Source organism: Beta vulgaris, chromosome 6 (assembly GCF_026745355.1).
Source record: "Beta vulgaris subsp. vulgaris cultivar EL10 chromosome 6, EL10.2, whole genome shotgun sequence".
Lineage (NCBI taxonomy): Eukaryota > Viridiplantae > Streptophyta > Magnoliopsida > Caryophyllales > Amaranthaceae > Beta > Beta vulgaris.
In genome coordinates this window covers 39,205,071-39,211,070 of record NC_079207.1, presented here as the reverse complement: position 1 = coordinate 39,211,070, position 6,000 = coordinate 39,205,071, and positions in this window count along the sequence as shown.

Sequence of the window (6,000 nt, the reverse complement as noted above, 5' to 3'; positions counted from 1 at the left end):
CTAAGAGCTCTAATATTGTGCGCCTAAGTAAATTTGCGCCCAATATGTTGTTAGAGTTTTTAGGGTTTTGACTAAGATCCATATTTTAGGAATTTAGTTTAAGTTTGTTAGGAAAAGATTTTAAAAAGATTTTTGATTTTAAATTTAACGATTTTCAAATCTTATCTTTTTATATTTTTATCTTTTATATTTTATTTAAAAGATTTGTTTTCGAAAAATAATATTTTCCGGTTTTTAAATGTTTCGGATTTTTAAAATATAAAACTGTTTTTCCGGTTTTTATAAAGATATTTTGAAAAAGATATTTTTCCTAAAAACTAGCTAAAGTATTTAATTTATTTCCTAAAATCTGATTGCACGCCTAAAGTTACTGCTACAGTTTATGTAGTTAGTGGATTTAGTGGCTAGTTAATTATCCTCCAAGTATTTAATTAAATTAAAAAGATTTAATTATTCTCAAGTTTTGTAAAACCACGTAATTGTTACTGCTTCTATATGAAGTGAAGTAGTGGATTAGTGGATTATTACTGACATGGAATAATTAATTTATTTAATTAATTAATTAACATCATGGAGATCATGTGATAATGGTCTAATTAGTGGGAAATGTCTTGTCTTAATGTCTATAAATAGGCGCCTAATTCATTTAGCTAAAATTGTGTCTGACTTAGTTAATTTGTCTTAAGTTATCTAAAGTGTCAGTGCCTTTTCCTTAAGAGAATTCATACTTACATTAATCGAGTTTATTACTCTTCCATTGTTTTACAAAGTGTATTTTTGAGAAAAGGGTTTGAGTGAACTCTTGTAAGTGTGAGAAGCTTTGAGTGAAGCAAGAGAAAGAGAAAGAGAAAGGAACTTCGAGTGAAGTTTGAGAGGAAACGTCAGTTGTGGGAACTGTCGTTGGGAACTTGAGTTGAGTGACTTAAGTTGAGAATCGAGAGAAAAGTAATAGGTTGTAATCAGAGTTGTTTTGGCCTATTATAGTGGAAAGTTGTTTAAAATCCCTTGTGGTCGAGGTTGTTTCTTCCTACTAGGCCTAGGAAGTTTTTCCTCGCTAAATCTCTCGTGTTCCCATTGTTTGTTCCCAAGTTTACTTTTAATTCCGCAAAAAGTATAGCTTATTCTCTCACTATAATTCACCCCTCTCTTATAGTGCTCATATTATACAACAAAAAGGAAATAAAATTGGTTATCAAGATTATGGATAAACATTGATTTAAATAAAACTTATCTTTTTAGAAATAAGGATAAAGATGAAAAGGATAAAGTTTTTTTTATAAAAAGAAAAGGTTTTATCCCTTAAATTAAGGAGTAAAAGATAAACATATTTTGAAGGATTTTCGATCATTCCATAAGTTATAAAAGGGATTATAACTAAGTTTCATAACTCATGTTTTCAGAGAGAAAAAATCGGAGATATTAAGAGCTGAAAACAATTTCATAAGACACAGAGTATAGCACTGTTCTAGTCAGATTGAGTAACTATTCGAAGCTTGTAATTGTCCTCTATTTGCTTGAATAAGAAGCACGCTTTTAAGCAATCATTTTTATATATTAAAATATTATAGAGAGTGGAAACACTTAGAGTTAAGTATTGGGAGCATTACTAGGGAGTTCCCATTATCAAGAAAGTCTCAACAAACCGAGTCAACTTTAGAAATTCGTAACTTTCTTAAACCGCGGCCAAATCTTGTGAAATTTGGAAAAAATATAGTATTATATATTGTAATACTATCGATAAACTATTGTGGCAAAATTCGTTCTCAATCTTTGGTAATCGCCGTTTTACTACCACTATTCTTGATTCCAGCGATTCTTGCACATCTTCAAAGAACTATCTCGAAACTATATCTATACTCATGGAAATTGGGTGCAATTTTGACACAATAAATTAGACATGATGTAGATCTTGAGAAAACCTATGATACCACTTGATGTGGAACTTGGTGTTCCAGATGGATAAGGAGGTGTCTTGATTAAAAGAAATGGTTATGCCTGTGTTTGAAAGGTGGAGATGGAGTGGATCTTGAAGGTAATGACTTCAAGTTTGGAACAAAGGCAACGACTTTCATCCTCTAGTCTAGCTAGTCTGATCAACATAAACAGAATCATGTAAAGAAATACTCTCAATAAGCAAAATCAATAACTCTGTATTATAACGAAAGCAACGAAATATATAATATATCTTATGTCCTAATCCAACTAGAATTAGAACAAATAGACTTTAATGCTAATCCAACTTGGATTAGTTAAAACCAACTCCTAAATGACTTGAATCATGTAAAATCCGTTCATAAGAATGTAGGCAAATTCATGATTTCTACTAAACCAAAACAACAAGAAAACATGAAATAAACTACTATAACACACGACCTATTAACTATAACTAACTATACTACATAGGATCTTCTTGTTTCGCATCAAGCTTGATTTTAGGTGGTTGACCTTCATAAATGATTTACTGATTGTTATGCATTGCATGTTGACTTATACATCAATCCCTATCTTAGTTTAGTTAGGTGACAACACCTCAAAAAATAGATTTTGCTGCTATAATTACGATTCTAAGCTCTCTAAGAAAGATTTTAGAGGTGTTTAGGATTATTTATTCCCTTTGCATATCCCATTTACATGTTAATCCCCATAACTTTACTTGGTTTTTGGATGTGAATCATAATTGTGACGTTTTACCACTTCGAGTGCTTTTTATAATTTGATTTCAATATTTTTAGTTACCCAGTTTAATCAAAACTTGACGTCTTTTTCGACTTAGCTTACTCTTAGTCAGTCTACCTTTGGAAGACCTCTAATCCTTGTTGTTCAACCCTTACTTGCTACTGGACTAGTTTAGTTGGATAGTTAGAACTTCTATTTGATCTTAGAGGAATTAGCAACGACCTAGTTTTTCACAAAAAATGGGCATAAATCTGTTGGCTCTCAATCAACGTAAATGGTTTCATGTTAATTTATGTCGAAAGCTGTTGTGTTAAACCCTCGACCAACTTAAATAGGGCCCTTACCACCGGCAAAATCATGGTTTCACTACTAGCGGCAGTGACTTTTTAATTCCTCAACAGTTTCACTCTGTCCCTAGTGCTTGCACTGCGCTCGTAGCTGGTCAGCACTACACCTAGAGTGAATTGTTGCACAGGGCGACCTTCCCTCCCTTATTCTCTATTCTCTTTCAAGATTCTTTCTCTCTCAAAAACTTCCCACTCTCTTTCTCTCTCACTATCTCAATCTCTCAGTATAATGTCATCCTCTCCTAATTGATTGATTTTAAGATTTGTGTAGCATTAACATCCTCACACAATCATTCTCTACATTCATTTTAGATTTGAGGTAAAGTTTCATGAACCCTAGAATTCGAGGATTTTTGTTTGTTATTTTCTTGTCAAATTAAGCAATTTACATGATTATTTAGTGTGTTATTATCACTATTTAGCATGCTTTTCTCATTAAATTGTCTAGTTTACTCGATTTTACTTGGAAATCATTCATAAATCCTAGAATTTGGGGATTTTCTTATTTGCGGTTTTTTTTTGTCAAATGAAGCACTCTAGATTATTATTGAGTGTATGATTATCATTATTTTGCATGCTTTGCTAACTTAATTGTTTAATTTACTCGATTTGATATGAAAATATCTCAAGAACCCTAGAGATTAGGGGTTTTGCCATAGTAGAATTCTTTTCAATTTTGGTATGTTCATCCGTCGTTATGTGTTCACTTGGCATTTTATTGCATGAATTTATCACTCCTTTGCTTGATTGTACTTAAATTACATGAATTACAATATCATGACTAGGCTTGTTTGGTCTTGTTAAAAATGTGTTGGTTTGATTTCAATTCCAAATATTAAACCTTTGTTATGATTTTTTGTGTTGTAAGTTGTTATTGTTGTTCATTGCACTTGTTTGCAAGTACAAAACTTTTCATTAAGCACAACTAATGGATTCATGAAGGACGAAGTAAACTCACTCTCTCAACTTTCGCAAAGTTGTGCGATCCTCCACCGGGGGTGGATGGCATGGGAATACTTTTCCCCTTCGCTGAAGTGCAGAATGGGGCTAGTTCGTCGAGCTACAAAAGAAATGAGTTCATCCAACTATTTTCAACCATAAACGAACAATTGATATGCTTGCAATTGTGCCAAAGATGGATACACTCATTCATAATTTTGGGTAGAATAAATTCAAGGACCTTTGGGCTTACACCTATAAGTGGGTCACACTTGAGTTCAGGACAAGTCTTGAGTTTCAAATAGTAAAGTTAGATGGGTGAAAACACACACAATCTCATTTCAAGTCTTTAATGATTCCGACACTCTCAAGGAAAGTGAGCTAGGGGTTATCTTCAAAATGTCTAAAACAAAGTGCAAGATCTTTATCCTTTCCTATTCCCTCATCCGAAAAGCTGAAGTGAACTATAGTGAGACCAGGCCCGGCTCAATGCCGATCCAACCGGTTCAATGGAACAGGGCCCCAAAAAACTGGGGGCCCAAATTTGGTGACAAATGGAAGGAAAAAAGGAATTCGTGAGAATCGCGTGCAAGGCTTTCATCTTCTTCCTTCCACAATTCTCTCTCCTCTTCTTACCTAAAAATCCCTGAAAAATCATAACTTCCCATATTAATTGAGTAATCACTCTCTTTATTCAAGGAAATTATCTTATTTCCAATGTTAAAATTTGTCAAAAAAAAGTTCAATCTCATTACTCTTTCCATTATTCCAATTCTCCTCAAGAACACCAAAGATGAATTTTTTTTTATTTGAGATTTAGATTCAACTCGTCTCAATTCATATTCAAGAAATTGATTTCTTTTATCATCCAAAAAAAAAATAGATTCAACCGGTGGTTTAAAATTACAAGTTACAGTACAGGAAGAACAAATTAAAGTCTTTGATTTCGATTGTGGGAGGTGAAAAAGCAAGAATTAGTGGGCTATTTGTTATCAAAGTCTTAAATTTTTTGGTAATTGCACTTTCTTTTATACCATTTTTCTAGTAGAGATTAAAGCAATTATGAAATTACATAAATTGAATTTAGAATTTATGTATATTTAATTCTTATAATTCTAATTTTCAACAAGTCTGATTGTTTGATGCAATAATACTACATGTCTGATTTTCGATTCATGATTTTGTTTTTCTACAATTATACCTAATTGATTTTTCTGCAATTCTTTTTGTAATTTTGCAACTCTTTCAGTCCCACTTCTTGAAATAATGTCAAGTGATTGAATTGACAGACTTGATAATATGTGTTCAGTTGATTATTGTATAACCTCGAACTTTTGATGCCCATTTTTCATTTGTAGCTTTCACAGTCAATAGTACTTGAAATGTTAGAAGTATCTTTGTTCTTGTGGAAATAGAACTGAAAGTTAGAGTTTTTACATTGCGAGCTTGGAGATCTTATATATGAAAAGAATTACAGTAGGTCTAAGACTTCAAGTTTATTTCAGTTAATTGTGGTGATTTAACCACTTAATGAGGAAAAAGATTAATGGTTGCTATGTTACTCAGAGTCTAACTTTTCGAAAGATCATGCTTTTTTTTTTACTTTTTGGCTTATGATTAAATTTTAAGCAACGATTTATGACAAATAATAATAATACAAATAAAAATTATCATTTCTTCTTTACATTTTTTTTAAAAGGGCCCCATTTTGATGTATAACACAGGGCCTCCATATGTCATGAGACATCCCTGAGTGAGACCTTTTAGTGGGAAGACATCTCCACTAAGGTAGAGCGTGCTCGTGACCCGAGTTTCCAAAGCCTCCCTCTTCATACATTAGACCTTGAGATACCTCTCCAAAATACTTCTTTTTCCCCTCTTTTTTCGGGATAACTTCAGAAACATCGGAAAGCTAGAAGTAGCTAGCCTATGGTTCATTAATCAGGAAAGGGGAATTTAAGGCTTCTTGAATTTCTAAGCGTACTTAGTTAATTGATTTTTAGAGCTTACGATAGATAGCAAAAGAAAGGAGAAGATA